Source organism: Tachypleus tridentatus, chromosome 6, assembly GCF_004210375.1.
Source record: "Tachypleus tridentatus isolate NWPU-2018 chromosome 6, ASM421037v1, whole genome shotgun sequence".
Lineage (NCBI taxonomy): Eukaryota > Metazoa > Arthropoda > Merostomata > Xiphosura > Limulidae > Tachypleus > Tachypleus tridentatus.
The window spans coordinates 78,735,640-78,759,705 of record NC_134830.1 but is presented as its reverse complement, the minus strand read 5'-3'; the positions used below and the strand labels follow the sequence as shown (position 1 = coordinate 78,759,705).

At 32.5% G+C, this 24,066-nt stretch overlaps 1 protein-coding gene across 1 annotated transcript in view; it reads left to right on the top strand.

The window, feature by feature from the left end:
* The window catches only part of LOC143252872 (tetraspanin-9-like), a 50,308-nt gene that overhangs the window by 740 nt on the left and 25,502 nt on the right, over positions 1–24,066 (top strand). The window lies entirely within an intron of this gene.

The following is a 24,066-nucleotide window of genomic DNA, read 5'->3' as shown; positions in this document are numbered from 1 at the left end:
TTGTCACCGTCAAAAAGAACAGCACGCCACACTTTGAGGCTGTGGATGCTTTATTAAAATGATTGTCAAATCCTGCTATACGGTCAGACGGTACCTCAGAGTTGTTGGCGGGTAGTGTTGACTAGCTGCTTTCTCTTGAATTTATCCGTTCAAAACTAGGGAACGTCTGTGCTTGATAGTAATTGTGTAGTTTTGTGTAAAATGCTTAAAAGTAACATAAAATCAAAGTTTCTCAGCGTATTTACTTTCTGAAGCAAGTTACCAAACTAGTAATACACCTATTAAGATTGCCTTCATACCTACATTTAGCTTTAAAGTTAAAATTCTTTGTGCACACTACTTTGGACATCGCGAATTGGTGTACTTGAATCTCATGAACGTTTTTAATATTTGCATTCAAATAAAGACAAAATAAGAAATAAATAGCTTAATAGATGTGAGATACCTTGCTACCCAGATCATTATATTTTCATATTCTTCTCTTAGCCAACCATACACTTTACCAATTTTTATGTGATAAACCAAATTTTACACTTTTAATTATTCATTTATATCTGAATCCTGAAAACAAAATTATTATCAAACAATACATTTTTTTTTCAAAACCGTAACGATGGCATGTAGACAATGTTCCTGAAAGCAGTGTACAAGTTTGTAATTGTAACACGAAAGATATACTGAAGTATTTATAATTTGTGATACAATTTCTTGCTGATATAAAGTGGAAATGATGTTCATGCTTTTTTTTCTCTAACTGATTTGCAAAGTTTAGGTAAGTTGTATTTTAAATAAATTAAACTTAAGAATCATTGGGGAAAATCTTCATGAAAATAAAATAAAACAAAAACAACAACTAGTAAGTAAAGTTGTATAATAGTTTTCTATTACATACATTATGTGATATACGTAGAAATAGAAGAAACGACGAATTATGGCATAAAAACCTAGTTTTGAAAACTAACTGAAGTATTGAAGTTGGTACCCTAATTTGAAATACTTCAGTTAGCTGTTGGTATGATATTCGTTTATATAAGGTTTGTAGACTAGATTAATGAGATGGAATATAACGAGTGAATATTGTAACATAGATTTATATGCTAAACATAACAAACACATGTCCGCAAATGCAGCTCTTGTGAATTTGTTTTTACTTATGTTTAATTACATATTCGTATATTACCAATATGTTATTAGCCAGTCATAGGTGTTATAAATATCAGCTTTACCTACGTTAACATATATGATATCTTTTGTCAGGTATATTTTCTATTTTAAAAATTAAGCTGATCCAGAAAACCAAAACCTGAAATTAAAACATTTTCGAGTAAATATACTGTATAGTGCTCCTAAAATACAGCTTCAAATGTTTTATTACGATCAATTTCCGTCTTTCTAAAAGAGATATTTATCGCATCAAAACTTTAGAAGAAATTAAACGTTGTCAAAGGAAAGGTTTTTAGTTTGCTCACTTGAAACTGTATTTAACACAGATAGCCCATTGTGTAGCTTTGTGCTTAATTCCAAACAATCAATGAAACAGTATTCAACAAGTACTTATAAGTCATTGTTACTTGTAGGAATTATGAAAATAGTATACAATGACTTTTATACAAGTTGGACTTGTTGATTATAAAAATTATACATGCCAAGCTCAATTTGGGTTTTGTTCAAAGCTTATCAGATAATAAATTGGTCTCTAAACGTAATATAAGGTACTATTATTTCTGACTTAATTAAGATAAAAATATGATCTTGAACATCAAAGAAGGTAATGAAAGCAAAATGAAAAGTATGGAATTAATCATTTAAGATCACTTATGTATGGTCAAGGTAATTTTTTTTCCCAAAGTGGCTGTCCCACACAGTAGCACAGCGGTATGTCTGCGGATTCACACCGTAATAAACCGGCTTTCGATACCCGTCATGGGCAGAACGCAACTTGCTCGTTGTGTAGCCTTCCACTTAATTTCAAACAAATAAACCAAAATGGTTGTCAAAGAGAACTGAGGAATTACAATGTAAAGTAGTAGTCTACAGTTATAGACATTTAGGAATAAACATATAGGACTAAGATTTAAGGCCATTTCAAAACAGTAAAGTGTATTCCTAATCAGTGAAGCACTTTTTTTTTTTTACACTGGACATATAACTTGTTTAAATTAGATACTGGATACAGACTGTTTATCCTAAGTTGACCTCCTGGAAAGTTAATAATAATATGAACTATTATATTAAGTTTTTCCTGAATTGAGGTGTGGCAATAGACTTTAAAAAGCTTTTTTGTTTGTAATTATGCGCAAAGCTACACGAGAGATAGCAGTTCCTAATTTAGCAGTGTAAGACTAGGATGAAGGCAGCTTGTTATCATCACTCACCATCAATTCTTGGGCTACTCTTTTACAAGCAGTGGGATTAACTGTCACAATTATAATGCCCCCATGGCTGAAATGGGAAAGAATGTTTGGTGTGAAAGGGATTCTAGCCCGCGACCCTCAGTCGAGTCGAGCGTCATGCTGGGCCCTTAAGGTGCTAATAAAGGTATTTATTTTGTATTTAGTTGGAGTTATATATGTTTGAAATAGCAAAATATGATATTAAATTACACTTGTAGTTTGAACTATCTAGAAATACAGATTGTTTTTGCATATGTTGATCTTGTTTTAAAGGAAGAAAAAGGTGAGCTTCTAAAAGAGTTTTAAATCATCACACTAACATGATTGGATAAAACGTTGTACTGATTTGTTTTGAATTTGTCAGCCATATTAGAGGAATTATCTTGCTCCCTCGCATAACAACGGTACGCCTGATGACTTACAAAGCTAGAAACTGTTTTTCGATACCAGAATGGGGAAAACACAGATAGCTTATCGTATAGTTTTGAGCTTAACTACAAAAAAATGGAAAATAAATCATCTTAATCTTTCACAGACAATCTTAAAGCTTAGTCCTGCAATCTTCAGTTTTATTTCTTTGAACACCAGGAAGTTTAAATTATCAAAAAATATCAGAGATAATTTTTATGATCTGAGAAGATCAAAAGCTATTGTATCTTTTGTTACGTTTAGTAACTATTTTATTTTTTGCCAGTTTTTGAGTCAAAAATTGAATTTTATATCCAAATTTAAAACTAATCAGCAAATTTAAGTAAGATAAAATCTATTGTATAACTTATTACACTCAAAATGCCTTAACAACTATGATTTCTTGTAAATAACAGTAGACTACAATCAAGTTTCCCTTTGTTGAAGTCTATCAAAGATTTATTGTGTTATAAAAACAACAACTTGTATTATCGTTTTGTTGTTCACGTGTAGATGTATTCTCTGAAAGTTTGTGGATTTTCTTCAGCAAAGGTAAAGTGTTCCTGTAGTGCCACTGTTATAGCTTGGGGCATTAGCTAATTTTATTAAAATAATTCAGTTGATACATTAAAAGACCTACAATTGTTCAAAAACTTGTGTTTAACGAAGAAGTTATTCTAAATATTATCGTACTTTTAATAAATTATAGATGGTAAATTGTAAGTGAAATTACAATAATATTTAACAACAACATTATTAGCGATTTGTGGCATATTCAAATTGAACTAAATTACAAGTTTATAGTATTTTACAATCCCTGATTCTAATATCTAATTCTAGCTATTATGGGAATTACAATATTTAGTAATAGAAAATACATATAATATCCAGGTTAGATAATTTACTAATGGGTATTTTAAATAAATCAATTTTAAATCATCTTTCCTTCTTACAATTCAAAGTACATTGCTCATTATTTGTCGGTAAAGATTAGTGACAGAAAAAAGTTTAACTTTTGAATCCAATGTCATAGTTATCCACATTATCTGAATTGAGCGCACCCAGGAGCTCGAAGATAGTTAAATAGGCTTATGACGCTAAAATTCTGACTTTGATACCAGTAACAGACGCAGTAGAGCTCTTTGCGTAGCCTTGCGGTTAACAACAACAACCAACTAACCAACTGAAATGAACATTCCTAAATACAAAAGTAATTTTAGCTTTTAGAGATCAACAGACTAAATGCTTCTCCCTTGAAATTGTAGATTTAAATATTTGATAATGAAATAAAACACGAAAGTAAAGATATGAAGCATTTATTAAACCTTTAGTAATTTTCAAAATTTCATCTTCAAAACAAAAGTTTAATAACAAGAGAAATATAATATAATTTGTAATACATAAAAAATAAACAATTTAAATGTAAAAAGTAGAAGAAGAGGGAATTGAATCTAGCATATACGAAATAGTTAAAAGAGAATATATTTACATTTATTTTAGCCTAATTACTTCATTTGCGCTACATACTTTATTACACAACTTTATCAGTTATCTGATAAAACTATTATTAAACTAAGAACATAATCATTATTGGTCTTTTGACACAATAAGTTCGTTACCAAATGCTGACTCTACTTCATTTTGGTGGATTCGATCCTGCATAAATAAATATATTTAAGGTCAAAACTAAAATCAGTTAATGACATTATAAGGCAATTTATCATGCACGTGGCTGGATCTTGAAATTTATAGAAATAAAAAGAGACGTGACCTTTGTTTATAAAAAAAAACTTCTAACAAGAAAAACAAATATGTGTTAAATAAATATAACTTATATTTTACCAAGATAGGAAAGATCATTTACTTATTGAATTCTTCAGCTATTTCAAGTGTAATGGATTTACTGTTATACATTTATTTTGCTATCTACGTTTGTTTCAGTTTAATACACTCGAGAATATTTTGTAATTTTAATGAATACGTGGGAATTCCGCAAAACAGATTTAACCGTACAAGTTATGTACATTTCTAAATATATATTTAAATTAAACAAATATTGATATTGAAAAAGATATATGATAGTAAATCCGTCAGAAAGGTTACTAAATCCATATGTTGACATAAGAATATCAATACTTTATGATATGGTTTTCTTCGGCCCGGCATGGTCAGGTGGGTTAAGGCGTGCGACTCGTAATCTGAGGGTCGCGGGTTCGCAATCCCGTCGCACCAAACATCCTCGCCCTTTCAGCCGTGACAGCGTTATAATGTGACGGTCAATCCCACTATTTGTTAGTAAAAGAGTAGCCCAAGAGTTAGATGATAATGCTCGGCCCGGCATGGCCAAGCGTGTTAAGGCGTGCGACTCGTAATCTGAGGGCCGCGGGTTCGCATCCCCGTCGCGCCAAACATGCTTGCTCTTTCAGCCGTAGGAGCGTTATAATGTGATGGTCAATCTCATTATTCGTTGGTAAAAGAGTAACCCAAGAATTGTCTGTGGGTGGTGATGACTAGCTGCCTTCCCTCTAGTCTTACACTGCTAAATTAGGGACGGCTAGCACAGATAGCCCTCGAGTAGTTTTGTGCGAAATTCCAAAACAAACAAACAAACAAGATGATAATGCAAATTAAGTGAAACACTCACCCCTTTATATTTTGTTGAATGTCAAAATGTTCCAAAGAAAATAAGTGATAATATCCCCAGTTAGGTTATTATATCAAGTAATACGCTATTTTGTATTATTAAAACTTGACTTCTGGTAATAAGCCATGGTATAAATAATTACAATTTAATCTTAGTAATACATGGTGATGGAATTTTGTTTCTTACTTTAAAAAAACATTTAGAAATAACATATTTTAATAACCAAATATTCGATTTTTGTGGTTAGATGAGAGCGCGAATTAAGCGAAACATTCACCCATTTATATCTTCTCGAATTTCGACATGTTCCAAAGGAAATTGGCAGTAATATCTTCAGTTAGATTATTATTCCTGGTAATACATCATTTTTCGTTGTTAAAACTTGATTTCTGGTGATATGTCATGGTATAAATAATTACAATATTAACTTTAGTAATATATGGTGATAAAATTAATTTTAAAAAGATCCCAGCCACATGTACAGTTTTATATTTCTAAGGTACAGCTCTTAATTCAGTGTATACTTAGTTTTGTCATTGTTTATAAATAATTAATATAATTTTTCGCGGTAATGTCATACCACACTGAATTACGATATGACATCTGTTAATGTGCAGCGTTACCTAACAGCTAGTGTTATTGGCTAGTAATTCACAAGAAGATTTCCCGCGATATGTTGTATTCTTTAATCAAGATTCTTTACTTTAACCCACTATTCGTTGGCAAAAGAGTAGCCCAAGAGTTGGCGGTGAGTGGTGATGACTAGCTGCCTTCCCTCTAGTCTTACACTGCTAAATTAGGGACGGCTAGCACAGATAGCCCTCGAGTAGCTTTGCACGAAATTCAAAACAAACAAACAAACAAATCTTTACCTTAAACATTTCAATATGTTCAGCTGTATGATATGTAGTTGGAGGTTAACGTGTAAACTACTAGCTATCAATCTCAGAGAAATGTGTTACTATTGTCTTCCGTTTGTACCATGGGAAGACATTGTCAGGCATCGACAATATAAATCCTTTAGACATAAAAAAGATTAACTTATTTACTAATGTTTTATATAATGCAAATATATAAATGGTCTCTGATAATGAGTCGCAATGCAAGTAGTTGAAATATGACCAGCATAAAACTGCATTCATAGTTAACATACAATTTCTGATAATTTTACCTAATGTACACGTAAAACGTATCCTTTAGGAATGTGTCAAAATGTACTTAAATAAGATATCACTTTTGGTTTTATGTCATTGTGTAATTAGTTTAAATATAACAATGATTAAGATTTCATTTTAGGTAATGTGTAATACATAGTGAAGGTAGTTAAGATAGTGTTATAGTGCGATTTATAAATACATTAGGCAATGTGACATCATATAATTAGATGTAACATACCTCACACCACTGTATTATTGTGTGTTTTTGATGAATGGTTATATGAATTATGTTTAATATTTACGTTTTGTGTACAATTGTAAAACTCTTATATTGATAACTACATTGTGAGAAAATAATAGAGCACATTTAATCATGATCACAATACTTACATTGTACTTTCCATTGCTTATTTTGTTCAAATAATACTGAAATTACAGTTTCTAGAAGTGTGAGTCAGCAGACATGCCACTGTGCCACTAGGGAGCTACCATTAAAATAATAAAATGTTTTGGTATAACTATAAATAAATACATTTCTTGTTTCAAAAAGAACAGTACTCAATACTTCTAGCATTTGTTAACGTAAGTGTTCACACTTAGAAAACTAGCAGTCAGTTGTTATATCCTTCGCAAAAAGTATAAACAAAAATCGCTGGTATCATATTTGGTATTTAATTCAGATGTTCTTTTTGTCTGCTGATTTGTTGAATAACAGCAACAAATAATCATTCTTCTTTGATTAATTTTATCATTCAAGTGCTGCCCAGTGGCATAGCGAAAGTTCAGTGGACTTGAAACGTTAAAAACTGGGTTTCGACACCTGTGGTGGGAAGAGCATATATAGCTCATTGTTTTACTTTGTACTTAACGTCAAACATACACTGCTGGCCAAAATCTTAAGACCAATGAACATAAAGAAAAAATATCCATTTTGCGTTCTTAGACTCAACCACTTATTTGAGTAGAGCTTCGAAAGATCAAAATGAGAAAAGGGAAAATAAAAAAAAAACACTTTTTTGCATTTAATAGGGAAAATGTGAACACTATGAAATTAGCCTAAATAATAGCTGGTCTAAAGTTTAAGACCATACTGAAACTAAGCGTTAACCGGTAAACACGTAACGAAATTTAGTCATTTGTGTTCAAGCATTAGCGTTGTCAACATCTTCCACTGACATCTCCTGTGTTACATTGGGTAAAAATATGGCAAAGGCTAAAATGTTGACAGAGTTTGAGCGTGGCAGATTTGTCGAGCTGCAAAAGCAAGGTTTCTCTCAACGTGCCATCGCTGATGAGATTGGGCGTAGTAAAACTGTGTTGCAAATTTCTTAAAAGACCCTGAGGGATACGGAACGAGAATTTCAAGTGGTCGGCCCAAGAAAATTTCGACGGCGTTGAACATGAGGATTCGACGGGTTGTACGACAAGACATCAGCCGATCGTCGAACCAGATTAAGGCTCTTATGGACGCAGAATGCAGCTCAAGAACAATAAGACGACATCTAGGAGAGAAAGGCTTTAAAACCGTAAACGTCTTCAAAGACCACGCCTCCTTCCACACCACGAAACAGGTCGGTTAAACTTTGCTGAGAAGCACCAAACAGACGTAGAAAAGTGGTTTTGTTCTCTGATGAGAAAAAATTAAACCTGGATGATCCAGATGGCTTCCAACGTTACTCGTTACTGGCACGATAAGGATATTCCACCGGAGACATTTTCTACACGACACAATGGAGGAGGTTCCATCATGATCTGGGGTGCTTTCTACTTCCATGGAACAAAGAAGCTTCAGGTTATACAGGGGCGTCAAACAGCACCTGGCTACATTGGCAAGTTGGAGAGAGCATCCTTATTGACTGAAAGCCCTCACTTGTGTGGAAATGACTGGATTTTTCAGCAGGACAACGCTGCAATCCACAACTTTTTCGTGGCGAATAACGTGATTCTTTTGGACCATCCAGCGTGTTTGCCCGAACTGAACTCCATTGAAAATGTTTGGGGTGAATGGCAAGGAATGTCTGTAGAAATGGACGTCAATTCCTAACAGTGCATGATCTTCGTGAAGCCGTCTTCACCACTTGGGATAACATTCCAGCCAGCCTTCTGCAAACGCTTATGTCGACCATGCCAAAGCGAATATATGAACTTATTCGCAATGATGGCCGTGCAACTCACTACTGAGACCTATTGTTTGGCATTTCCTACCCTGTTTAGGACTTCTTTTTGGTATTTTCTTGAAGTTTTGACCAGCTAGTATTTAGGCCAATTTCATAGTGTTCACATTTTCCCTATTAAATGCAAAAAAGTTTTATTTTTATTTTCCCTTTTCTTATTTTCATCTTTCAAAGCTCTGCTCAAATAAATGGTTGAGTCTAATAACGCAAAATGCATATTTTTTCTTTATATTCATTGGCCTTAAGATTTTGGCCAGCAGTATATATCTTTCAAATGACTGTCGTAACCCAATAGATTAATACAGATCATGTGTCGAAATACAATTTATGAGAAACGTACATAACGGCGAGTTTAAGACATTTTTGCATACAGTATAGATGTAGCCACTCTTTTCATGAAAGAACAATATTTAACATTAGGTTTAAAGGATAATTATTACGGGACTGAGACTTAGAATCTCTTAGATTTTCGAGAGTACAAACCGGTATTCTCAAACTTCACTTTTAAAGATTTTTTTATCACAAGTATGATCATCATACTACGCTTATGCTTGACAAAAGACCACCCTATATTCCTTAAACATAATAGAATTTTCATCACTGAAAGTAATTATAAGTAAATTACAGAGATGTTGTATTGTAAGCAGACGATTTATTATTTGTGTATTTTTCTTGCAAATTAAAGCGAAAATGCACCTTGCATTAATATGTAAGTGTATATTTAAACAATCTGAAACATAAAGCAAACAGAATTGCCATAGAAATATGAATAAATTTGCATAAATTGAGAGAAAAATTTTCCTTTGAAATTATCAGCGAAAAATAATTTTGCTCACGTTATACGTTAATTTGAGAAATCATTTAGAAAACGCTTTTGTACAATTCAAATAAAAAATGTCAGTTCAGGATTTTTATACCAAAATGTTTCTGATTTAAACCTAAGCTACATTTTTCTTGTCTGGTCTCCAAGTTATGTTAGATATGGTAAACAATATATTTATTTGAATCTACGATACGAAAATCTTGTCTACGTTTAATACCTGCGTACCGAGCACATCTCTGTGAGTTTGTAGTTAAATAAAGGGCAAAATTTTAATACTATATAACGATGAAAATATTCCTTATTTTTGGAAGGTTAACTTCCCAAATCATCTTATATGCTCAACCAGTAGTAGTTAGATCAGCAATAGTAAAATACAGCGCTAGAGAGCGCCATACGTGTGTTGGTCTCTAGAAGAGGGATAGTCATCTAAGATAATGACATCATTATTCCAAAAACTGTTACTAGAGTGCGCATTGTTAGCCTGTCATGACAGGCAAGTATGACGTCATAGATCCATTGAATCAGCATAAATTTGATCAACATCACTATAAGTAATTGGTTTAAAGAACTAATTCATTAGTTAATTTATTTTCCTAGCCATTTAAATCGTCGTATAAAGGACACTTAACACTAATTTATTAGTTTATTAAATTTCCTGATAATTTACATTTTCTAAAAATGACGATATAATGTATTAATTAAAATTTACACTTTCACTAGTTTGACTCTATTTTACGAAATATTCCATCTTATACATGATAAACGTACTTTTATTTTACACGAGTTTTTCAAGGGTGGACTTTCATATATGATAAATGTCTAAACTTTTTCACCGTTATTTAACGGTTATCTGAAGGATATTTAAAAATACGCTGTTATACACTATTTGAAGCGATCACAACTTACATTTTGTTGCAGAATAAATGTTACCAATAGTACAGGATATTTACGCTTACCCTTTTTCTCATAAATCGTTTAGGACAAACGTTCTTCGACATGTTCAAAAATACTCGTACTGCTTAGATGTTCAAGTAAAACAGTATTGGCACAGATGGGAGTATAAAATTATGTTCTGCAAATTTAGTCTTTTGGCTTAGAATAACATATCACGTGTTTAATGTGTAATCATTATTTTAAACGTATGAGGTTTTAAAAATGTTTTAAACGAAGTTTTCAAATAAATGATAAATTTTGGAATAGCCTATGCACCCTTTCATGAATGTGAGAACTTACTGTTCCAAAATATGCTCGTCCCGTTTAATAATAAAATGATAAATTATGTTGGTTGTATTGAACTTGAAATGACCCACAAAAGAAATTAGTGATAACGACAGATGACTTTGTCGCTTTGCCATAGATACAATAAAGAAATGCTCTTTCTCTCTATTATATGTTTATATATTAGAACTCCTTCATCTTTTGTCTATCGTATTTACTCTGGTAACCATTACTTAGCTGAACTACTCGACATCACGCTTTCCATCTTAACAAATTTCTATGAAAAATGTAGAGGCCAATTTTATAGCATTTGTCCTGACAAATTTCCACAGACTTTCCACTTTACGTATAGGTTAGCTTAAAAGAAAAAGATACTTCTTTAAACGGTTTGAAGGCAAAGTTTTTGAGCTACAATGGAGAAATTAATGACAAAATAACATACAACCATTCTAATTTTTAACTACTGATCAGAAGAAAGGCAGACAGTCGGTAACGTCCTATCACACAACAGCCGTACTAAAGGTTCATGACAACAACACACTCGCATCTTAAAGTGTGGGGAATATTTTTAAGTATCTCACGAATTTGAATCCAGCTCCAAAGCTCTACCATGAAGCCAACCCACAACAAGAGAGAGAAAGAGGTAATTAATGTTTTTTTCGTGCAAAACTACACAATGAGCTATTTACGTTCTGCCCGTTATGTGAAAATTGAATCCTGGATTTTAACCTTCTTATTCAGGAAACATATCGCCGATACACTGCTGAACTTATTATTTCTTTATCAACTTGCTTTTACCCTTTTTTTTTTCTGGTCTTACGCTTATCCATTTTATCGGTGCCCTAACTTCTCTGCATTGCTTCGAAAGCTTGTGAATCCAGCCAGTTCCATGACTGTGAAAGAACTGTGATTTCGCTTGTTTATAAATTTAGCTTCACCGTTTGTATAGGTAACAGAATTGGTTATTTAAATGATCATATCAATTTTTATTTAATTCAGTAGGGTTTTTTGTTTATTGTCACACTTTTAAAAGTGCTTTCTAAATTATAAACATTTTGCTGTTAAAGTTATCTCTGGTGGCTCAATAGTAAATCTGTAGAGTTATAATGCTAAACATCGGCTATTGATACTCACAATAGGCAGAGCACAGGTTTGCGCTTAACAGCAAACACAACCTGACCAGATGATGGTTTCAGTTTTGCTTGTTTGATAATTATAAAACAGATTTTACTTATATATTGTAATAAATACTTTAAGCATCTTAGATATGTAGCCTTGGCCGATTTTAGTAATCATTCGGTATCCTTATCAAATTACTTAACATTCTGTAAAAGTGCTGGTTTGTTTTGTGAAAAGAAAAAGGAATTTCCACCACTTGTTAATTTGATGTATAAAACACCTACGTACACATACACACACACACATATAAAAGGAAGCGGGAAGGTAGGGAAATCAAGAAGGAACCTTTCCTCTCATTCTGAAATGTATTACACGGTTTTACCTTGTGTTAACCTCACAAGCCTTCACTAAGAAGAAAAATAATGTCGTTCATTAAGAAAAGAGTGGTAGGTTGCTTGATAAATAAGTGTATCCTGTTTTTCGATAAGAAATGTAAACTTATAGTACCCTCGTTATTAGATTGGTATTTTTTTTATTATATACATGTCTTAGGTGAGAACATAATAATACAAATTATAACACAAACCTAGTTTATTATAATAATTGCTTAAAGTAACTTCGTTTTAATGGGCATTTTGTATCCAGGTGGTTTAAAGATGAATCATTGAGCATATAGCGTTAAAAATTGGATCTGATACTCGTGATGGACAGAGATCATGCAGATAACTCATTATGTAGCTTTGAGTTTTACAGCAAACAAACAGAAGGTCAGCTGAACAAAACTATTCATTACCTACTATTGCATTAACATTAATTACATATTTATTTATATCCAAAAACAGTTACAGAGTATAACGTGACACTTGGTTTATTTAGCATAACTGATTTTAGTGATGTACTTTTCAAATTGTAAGCATCGCATCAGTATCAGCTACCTAAAACTACAAAGCTGTAACATAAATCTTACAACTATTATATGCAATGCTACTCAATATTCATTATTGTTACGTATATTGCATAAGACCAATGCACACAGCACAAACTATCGAAACTGTTTTCGTACTTTAGAATACAAATGTTTATCTAGATAGGTTTTGCTTTGTTTCTCCCTATAAAACGCTTTGACTGAAAGAACGAAAAATAAATATTTTCGCATTGTAAAGACAAAATTAAAATTAAAATTATAAACAACGTTTCATATTTAAACAATTTAAAACTTCATTCAAGTTTTAAAATATCTATTTCAGAAGGTTACTGAAAGGTAATAGAACTTAACATCAGTACATTAGTGGCCTACATAGCTAAGAAAATTCACCCATTTTTAGAACTATAGAGCAGGTGCTAAGCGACACAAATCTTTTACTCTAGTTCCACATAGTTATTGGAAGATGAAAAAGCTCGACTGAGTCATGTTGGATAACTTAATCTAGAAATATTTTTGTCAAATTTCTTTATTTTGGATTCAATGGAAACAGCAATGAATGCTATGAACAGAAAATAGAAATTATTAAGTAACAAACACATTATAAAAAAATACTTAAAAGCGGTATACGTTGCAGTTGAAAAAGACGCCTTTAAACCATCGCAGATCAGCGACAAAAAATAACAAAGCGTGCCTACTGCGCTACTTTTAAACATTTTTTTTCTATAGGATACATGAAATCAGAAAATCTTGTGTTGTCTATTGTGGAAAATTCTCTTTGATCTTCTAACCAGGACTTTATAAAGGTGTGGTTTGTTTCTGGGTCAACGGTTATCTGTGTATTAGTGTTTACTAAAGCTTAAGCTTTCATACTACGACGTCTCCGATTCAGCATCAAGGTTCTTGAGCGGGTTTATTACTTTCTGTTGTGGTAAAAAATATGAAAGGTTTATATATTGCAAAAATAATTTATAGATAGGTAACGTTTCGGGCTACCGCCCTTCTTCAGACCTAATTATAGACCTAGTAATCATAGTCTGTATTTAAATCACCCGTCAGTAAATTAAATTATTTTGGCAATATATACATTTTTCATGATTTTTACGTCTTTTTATTGTCAAATGGTCATTTTTTACTTTCTCTTGTGAGCCGAGCAACTTCGAATAATTCTACTGAAATAAAGAAGTTTCATTTTTCATTAGGAAGACATTTCAATAAATATTGTAAACGTATACGGTCATAGATCTATAAGTAGATTTCGTAAAAACTACTGAGGTTCTAAACTACATTAGTCAAGAGAACACTTCAATACTGTTGCTAATCACACTTGAAAGTTGCATTATTCGTCTGTTTGTAGCTACCAGATAACTGAAATATGGCACTATTTTCTAATCATTTTGCCGTAGTTGTAAATCAATGATTTTTCATATTAAACAACAAGGATCCACAATTTTGTGTTTTTAATTTGGCATTTTCAATCTGAATATTGCAACTCTTGAGCTAAATGGCCAGGCCAGTGGCCCTCACGGTACAAGTATAGTTTTCATTTAACTAATCAGCAACAACTGCAGCCTTGGCGGCTACTGACAAACGAATTGTGTGATCGATTGTCACTTTTCTTAACTCATCAACATTTTAAAATACGTAGCGTTATCAGCGCTATATTATGGGCTCGAATTTTTCTCCTTATAATCCGCAGCTCTGTGCGTTAACCGCTAAGCCACATCCAGTTCCATTTGTTTTTCAATGACTGTTATAATATTTGCAAATACTAGTTTTTGTATTTTCAGACATTTCATTTTATCAAGAAGAAATAACAGCTCTCTACAGCATTGTCCAGAAATGTCAGGCCATTATAACAACTAAAATCAATTTCCCGTGTGTAAATAACAAGATTTTGCCAAAATATGTATTTTCTCATCACTCACACAGATCGAAGAGAAACAACAGTTTCTGACTGCCCAAGGTTATCTTTCAGGCCCCAAATCCCTTGAGATTTCAAATATTTTAAACTTAAATATCTGCCAAGGGTCCTAAATAACAGTCGCATACGCAGATGGAGAGTAATAGTGTGTTGAGACACAGTAGAAAGAAGACATAACGAGCATGGCTAACCTAGTGTCAATTACGCATATTTGTGAACTTGTTTTATCATGGCAACCGACGACTGAGTTTCTTGCAGCTTACTGATACTTGTAATAGTTTGATAAGATGTGATTATGTCCTGCTTTCTGAAACTGTAAACGCGAAGATATGTTGTTATATTTACCTATCTTTAAATTTTAAAATAGCTTTTACATAAATGAATATCGGAAAGACACTGAAAAGTTGAATATTTCACATTTTAGTCTTTCCAGGTTACTTGCTTTAATTATTTCTTTCATCCTTCGCTAAAAACCAGGTAATTTTCATTGTTTTGATGTAAACTTTAGACAGTTTTATTAGTTCACCGCTGAGATAACGGTAAGTCTTTGGATTTACAACGTTAAAATCAGGGGTTAGATTTACCTTGATGGACACAGCAGACAGCCCGATGTAGCTTTGCTATAATAAAAACATACACACCTACAAACACACTTTCTTTATGAAGAAGGCAGCATTATTGAAACACTGTTTTACGCTTTCGTCCAACTTTATATCGTGGTGCCTTTGAAGTGTTTTAAGCTTGCTCTTCTTCACATAACTAATCAGTTTACGTTTTCATAAACCTATTTCTAGCTCACTGTTAGAGTATCATAAATTGTAGGCGTACAGTAATTTATTTTTACTTGAGATATGCACAACATTAACCTTATTATTATTTAGTTTGTACTCATGCAAAAAACATTATTACAGCGTTGCTGTGCATTTTCTAAATAGTATCACAAGTGGTAATCAAATAGAACTACGACATTGTAATATGCGAAAGTGTAAAAAGTGGTTAAAAAGTTGTCAACATTCCAGACAAAAGATCATAATTAAACCCTAATGAAAACGTGACATCATCGTGTTCTTGTGTACAGTTCTTTTAATCATATAGGGACCGGCATGGCCAAATGTGTTAAGGCGTTCGACTCGTAATCCGAGGATCGCGGGTTCGAATCCCGGTCGCACTAAACATGCTCGCCATTTCAGCCATGGGGGCGTTATAACGTTACAGTCAATCCCACTATTCGTTGGTAAAAGAGTAGCCCAAGAGTTGGCGGTGGGTGATGATGACTAGCTACCTTCCCTCTAGTCTTACACTGCTAAATTAGGGACGGATAGCGCAGATAGCTCTCGAGTAGTTTTGCGCGACATTCCAAAAACAAATAAATAATTTTAATCAAACTTATTATAATGTACTGGTAATCAGCAAAAGTTATTGTTTCGTTCGCAAAACCACGTCCTACAGTAATTCTGTGCCGACCAACATTTTTAATTGTATGTTTTCTCAAATAGCGATTTATGACCAGTAAAGCATAGAAGAACATAAAACTATAGCTTGTGTTATTGCTAATATCATTTCCTATTTACAAGTAAATAATACCAGTATTAAGCCAATCTAGCTTGAGATGTAGAAGGAGTTTCATGGTTGCACACGTATGTAGTTGTTGCAAATCCTTGTGTTTTAAATTTAAAAACATTATGTTAAAACACACACATATAAATAGATAAATAATATATATATATATATATGTATATTAGATGGATATTTCAAAATATTTAATTAGAACGAGTATATAAAGTCATGTGAAAAAGTTAGGATACCCTATGAAAGCCTATGTATTCGTGTAACATTTTTGGATATATAGATATTTAATCTCAATTTTAAAAATATTGAGAGATTATAGGAATATAACTAAACAATTAAAACTGAAGAAAAGACTTTTCAAGATCTTCTGTAAATGTAATTCTACAAACATGCATATTCTAACTGAGGAAAAAGTTAGGACACCCTATCCCCTAATAGCTAGTGTTACCCCCTTTGGCTGAAATAACTGCAGCGAGACGCTTCTTGTAGCCATATACCATTCTTTGACATTGGTCTAAAGAAAGTTTGTCCCACTCTTCAATGCAGAATTCTTTCAGCTGTGAGATGTTTGAGGGATTTCTTGCATGTACAACCTGTTTTAAGTCACCCACAGCATCTCAATGGGATTAAGATCTGGGCTTTGACTCGGCCATTCCAGAACTCCCCATTTCTTAGTTTTCAGCCAGTCCTTGGTGGATTTACTGGTATGTTTTGGGTCATTATCGTGTTGCAGGGTCCAGGTCCGCTTCAGGTTTAATTTTCGTACAGATAATCTCACATGATCCTCAAGCACTCTCTGATATACAGTAGAATTCATGGTGGATTCTATGATTGTAAGCTGTCCAGGTCTTGCTGCAGCAAAGCAGCCCCAAACCATGACACTTCCACCTCTATGCTTCACAGTTGGTGTGAGGTTCTTTTCCTGGAATGTTGTATTTGGTTTATGCCAAACATGTTTTCTGTTTTGGTATCCAAATAATTCAATTTTGGACTCATCTGTTCAAAGAACATTATTCCAGAAGTTCTGGTTTTTGTCTACATTCTCTCTAGCAAACTTCAGTCTGGCCTTGATGTTTTTCTTAGAGAGCAAAGGTTTTCTCCTTGCACACCTCCCATGCAAGTTACACTTGTGCAGTCTCTTTCTGATTATAGAGGCATGCACTTTCACATCAACAGTAGCCAGAGCCTGCTGTAGGTCTAGTGATGACATGTTAGGGTGTTTGAAGACCTCTTTTAGCATCTTGCGGTCTGCTCTCGAGGTGCACTTGCTTGGACGACCAGACCTGGGCATGTTGGCAGTTGTTTTGAAAGCCCTCACCTTGTTGACTATTTTCCGGACAGTGGAATGGCTGATTTCAAAATATTTTGAGATCATTTTAAATCCCTTACCAGACTCATAAGTTGCTACAATTTTCTTTCTGAAGGCCTCAAACAGCTCTTTTGCTCTCACCATGGTGCTCACTCTCACTTCAACAATCAGGAGCACACCAAACTAAATGCCTGAGGTTTAAATAGGGCAAGCCTCATTCCAAATGCTGAGTAACGATCTTCTAATCATGTGCACCTGGTGTGATACACCTGTGTGTGAGTTGAGCCATTTTAAGTGTAAATAAATGTGGGGTGTCCTAACATTTTCCTCAGTTAGAATATGCATTTTTGTAGAATTACATTTACAGAAGATCTTAAAAGTCTTTTCTTCGGTTTTAATTGTTTAGGTATATTCCTATAATCTCTCAGTATTGTTAAAATTGAGATTAAATATCTATATATCCAAAAATGTTACAAAAATACACAGGCTTTCATAAGGTGTCTTAAATTTTTCACATGACTGTACAAATGTTAAATCTCTACTAATTTTTATCATATCACTATGTATTATTCTGAAATCTTTGTTTTTATGTTGTCAGGAAAAAATATACACAATTTAATTCAAATATAATTTTGATACCGGTTAAATTTAGGCTAAATTGACCTAACTGTATCTGGACTAAACTTCTGTAACTCATTGATTATACGGCTTTTACTATCTACTGTTGTAGGTCTTCAGAATTATCACTGAGCCATTTTTCTGAAATACAACAGAGACAAGTCATATGAAACTATGATATTAACGTTGGCATTAACAGAAAACATATTAATTCAAAGGTCCACCACTGATAGCATATGCCTCACTTAGTTACTGAAATTACGTTGAGGCTTTTCATACTGATAAAATGTAGCAAAAAGAATTTCAATCAGGCAGGTAATGCTTGTAGATACCTAAGGTAGCACTAAACTATGCAAAATATTCCGAAGTTTTAGAGTGTGTGGAATTTTCAATAAGCAGTTAATCCAGGCACAGAGAAAATGCTTTGCGTTTTGAACTCTTTTTATGTTAGAGGTGTGTAATTGTAAACAATCTATATCACTAATAACCTAAACACTAGAGATACTTTTTTCATACAAATGCACTTCAAATAATAAAACATTTAAACATAGTGCCATTTAGCTTTCCTATCTGCATGTTTTTGGCAGTCTAAACTAAAAGCCAGTTCTTAAGCGCAATAGTAGAGTTTTTAAGGCATTGCTTTGTAAATAAGTTTATAAACGTATGATGTATATTTTATATTCACCAATTATTTGGTTTAATGTTAAAACTATTGACATTCCATTTGTTTTGGTATATCGCTCAGATGATCCGTTAAAATTATTGGTATTAACAAAAGCATTTTTTCGAATATGGAATCTTTAAGTTCAGTAATCACTTTATTGCATTTTCTTTAGTTGACATTTGTTTGTGAATATTATGATATCAAGGGTTTAATGAATTTTAAGACTGAATAAATAGAATGTTCAAAGATAATATGTGAAGTAAGTATTTATGGTGTCAAAAAAGGGTCAATTTCCTTAATCAGTACATTCGTTGGATCTCAATCCGCATGAGCAACTTTGGAATGAACTTGAATATCATATTTTGTACCATTAACTATGAACTAGTTTTTTAAACGAAAAATGTACTATCGAAAACAGTTTTAAATATTTTGTCGTGTCTGCTATCTTATATTTTAGATTTTATTGCGGTAAAAATGGAATAGCATGGTAAAATCCTGATAAATCTGCCAGCCAGTGTGTGTTTTTATGCCAAATCTTAAGTTTAGCAAAAAAAAAGTATATTTCTTTTACCATGCAGAATCTGTATCCTCCAGTAGATTAGCCATAAGTTTCCGGACTTACAGTACTAAAATGTAAGGTTAAATTCCCCGCAACAAGTAAACAACGGAAACAGCACATAAATATATGTATAAAATGTTTCAAACAACGAACGTTTAGAAAAGACAATTTGATATGAATTAATTCAATTTTCAACAGTGACTGATAAGAGTCATTGAATTATAAAGACGATGGATACAGAAAATTAACAGACAACTGATACACATAAGGATAGAAACAATTATAAAGCCATTATGTGCAAATGTATATATCTAAGTGTCTTAATTGACTTCTAACAGAAGTTTTGTATTCCTAAAAAGTTACGGAACGCTTAAAAGGTTTTATTACTCAATTAAGTATGACGACAGTGATCTTATTCTTTCTGATTACGATCAGCACTTTCCACACACATACTTAATAAAACAAAATTGTTATGCAGTTGCTCGCGGCGACGTTTCTTTGTGATATGAATCGAGTTTGATAAAGGAAGCAGTGAAATATTTGAAATACATCGAAATTATTAATATTAAATTCGATTACCGTGTTGAAATTATTTTAACACATCCTGCTAAAGTTTGGAAACATTTCATCTGAATACTGCTTGAGGTTTCTGACTGTCATAAAGTCAAACAATCTTTAAATTTATTGATAAACATTAGGTGCTGTTGGAATGCCAAAAACTTAGACATGATTGTTTTCAACAATATTACTTATTTCTTCTATATATCTAAGAGAACTCCTATAAATTGTTACTCAAAATAAAAAACAACAACAACAATATTAAAGAAGCTTCCATAAAATCTGGTAAGATTTTTTTTAATAAAAAAGGTTTTTAACATGAACTTTTACTTTACTTATATCATTTTTTTAATTTGCCAAAAAGTATATATCATGCTGGAAGAATATTTTTGATAACTAACGTATGCATATTTTACATAAATTACGAAGATATTTAGGTTTATTTATATAAATAAGCATTTGCTTTACATTATTTTCGGTTGAAAATAGTGTCTATTTTTGTATTGAATTTAAAAGGAAATTTCCATTAAATATTTTTTCCGATAGTAATTATAGATCTTGACGCCTTAGGTTTCATTAAGCTGTTCACATCGCTATCTTCAGGGAATATGCTTTATTTTTAGTACTAGTTATTCAATTGTAGGTTCGTTTTTTATTTCTATTTATATTCTAAACTCCTTTTCCTATTTATCTGATTAATTAGAAACTAGCACTTTCTTACACTTTTTGAAGAAATCTCACTCAATTGATCGATATTTTACTCTTATGGAAGAAAGAGTAGTTTTATTGAACTTTAGCCCTTTTGTAACAGAACTAATGGGCTCATTTATTTTTCCGATGGCTTTTGAAATATTAATTTCATGCAGACACACATTGTTATTTATTGTGCATTTAAGTCATTTTCATTGGAAAACAAAGATATTTAATTTAATTGTGCTGTGTCTCGTTATCGTTCGCAGAGTAAAAACATTATTAGTGTAGACAAGAAACCTTTGTGTGCGTTCGCTTTCTATTGAGTGATTTTAATCTTGTTTTAAATATGCTTCATACACTAAAAATGTTATATCTATTGAAATGGAAAGAACGGCGCATTTCGAAAATGATATAAATTACACAGATTATTTTAAGATAAAGCATTAATTATGTTACATATCTCACGAGTCGATCAGGCCACACCCAGCAAATACAAGTTAATTTAGTTATCTATCCAGCATCTCCTATATTCTTCCTTTTTTAACATCTACTTGAGAAACCTACAGACTCAATTAGAACAAACCTTTCCACTGTTACATCCGCCAACAAGATAGATACACTCAATTTCTTTTTAATGCATACTTTAATATAAAAACTACAATACATATTACAATAACGGTTATTACAAATAATCTATGTACAAATGTTTTACATACTTACAAACAATACTGAGTCTTATTTCTGGTCTGGAACTTCCATATCGGGGATTCAGTATAAGCGAGGTTATTTCGAGGTCGTCTAGGTACAATTCACTTAACGAAAAACGTGGTTTGGTTTGTTTTGAATTTCGCGCAAAGCTACTCGAGGGCTATCTGCGCTAGCCTTCCCTAATTTAGCAGTGTAAGACTAGAGGAAAGACAGCTAGTCATCATCACCCACCGCTAACTGTTGGGCTACTCTTTTACCAACAAATAGTGGGTTTGACCGTCACATTATAACGCCTCCATGGCTGAAAGGGTGACATTGTTTGGTGTGAGGGGAAAACACTTCGTAATAATAATGACCATTTTTCTGTGGGCCATTTCATAGTTTGGACAACCTTCTCAAAATGTTGCAAATAGTTATGACCTCTATTTAACATTTAGTGGTGGTATTTTATCATTTTTTTATGTTCAAAATTCTCATTTTGTCTTGATAAATCGGGCTGAGTGTAATTTCCATTTGTTTAACGTTTATTTTTTTCTTCGATACAAGCTCGATTTGTTTGAGTTGTAGCTGGATCTCTAAATTATTTATATTACTCAATCCCGATTGACTATTGGGAACACAAGAATATTTCTGTAATACTCCCTCAGACAATAAATCATCATTGATTCATATTTCAGTATAATCTGCCTTTTAGTTAGTTTTTCTGGTTGATTTCTCGTTTTAAACCTTTGGCTGTTTCGAGCAATTCACTTTTTTGTCTGTCTAGTTGTTCAAGGAACGGTGATTAAAAAAATCTTGACAATCAGATATGATCTAATCTTGTTATCACTGATAAATATCGATTGAACTATGATTTGAATTTTAATTTAGATCGAATTTTGTCTCTTATTAAGATCTCGGACATTAGCTCCCAAATTATTATTCTATGTATTACAATTTTTAATATGCCAAAATTTAGTTAAATTATAATTTAGATTTAGAAGTTAAATGAATGTTGATATGTATCCAACTTATAACACTTGCCAATAAAATTTATACATTTTATTTTTTTATAAATATTTATTTTAATATAAAAAACAATATAATTTACATTAATAGTTATTATACATATTATTTTCTGCTAAAGTTTTGCAAACTTAGAAATAACATTGACCCGGCATGGCCAGGTGGGTTAAGGCATTCGACACGTAATCCGAGGGTCGCGGGTTTGAATCCCCGTCGCACCAAACATGCTCGCCCTTTCAGCTGTGGGGTGTTATAATGTGACGGTCAATCTCATTATTCGTTGATAAAAGAGTAGCCCAAGAGTTGGCGGTGGGTAGTGATGACTAGCTGCCTTCTCTCTAGTTTTACGCTGATAAATTAGGGACGGCTAGCGCAGATAGCCCTTGAGTAGCTTTGTGAGAAATTGAAGAAACAAAAACAAACAAAAACAATATCGCGTCTGATTTCTGATCTAGAACTTCCTTTATGTCTTATCGAGGGTTAACGATGAGCAGGTTAATTTCTAGTTGATGTAGGTAAAATTCACTTAACAGAGAGCTAGGTAGCTCTGCATTTTTCGCTAATCACTGCTGAAGTTGTATAATGTTTTCGTGAAAATGCTAATGTGCGATGTAAATCTGCTGAAGCTATTTTTTTAATGCTCGAAACTTATAAACGTTCTTGGTCAAATATTTAAGTTCTCGATTAATAAGTGTTAATCATTATAGCTTCCGAGATTTATAGTATACAATTTGCAGGAAACCAATAACATATATTGTCTCTTGGCGCGTCTCATTGGTTATATTTATAGGCGTGAGAAGATTTTCTCATACAAGTTACGCACATTTCTAAATATATATTAAATTTAAACAAATATAGGTACTTAACTGTTGTTATAAATAAATAAATATATATATATATATGATGTTTTCATTGCAAATAATGTTTATGACTATTCAGTTTCCTTCAAAGATAAAATAAAGACAATGAACTGAAACTTTCGATGTGTTTTTAGTTGTTTATGTCTGAGACGTAAATCATGATTTTTGTTTTAATCGCGATTAATCATCAGAGGTCTAACTTACAGTCCAAATTATCGACCTATGGCTTTTCGTCTTATTATTTCATAATTAACGTGGCAAATATTTGTTGTAACTTTAACTGTTAACCAAATCCTATAACTTCTAACCACTTTTAATCACATGGACCGAAGCTTGTGTTGAAATGGCTTACATGATTTGTATTTTTGATGTATAAATAAAAGTTACAGAAACGTACAGGTCTATATTTATGTTATATCTTTATTTAACATTAATTTATTTGAACCCATTTTAATATTGCAAGTATGCTTAACTCTAAAGCACTGTTGTTACAGCTTTTTCCTTCCTGGATGTAATAATCTTTATATGAAGCATAGTTCAACGACATTAGAATTAAGTTTGAAGTGTTTCTGCATCCAATCGACCTGCGCGCCGCATTATGTATCTTCTAAATTAAAGAGATTCTATGTTTAGACGCAAGCCTCGTGGAATAAGCCCACTTCATATTTCTCCAACTTTGGAGGATCATCAGTGGCAAGCAACCAAGCTATTAACATTGATATTATGTGACACGTACAGCTT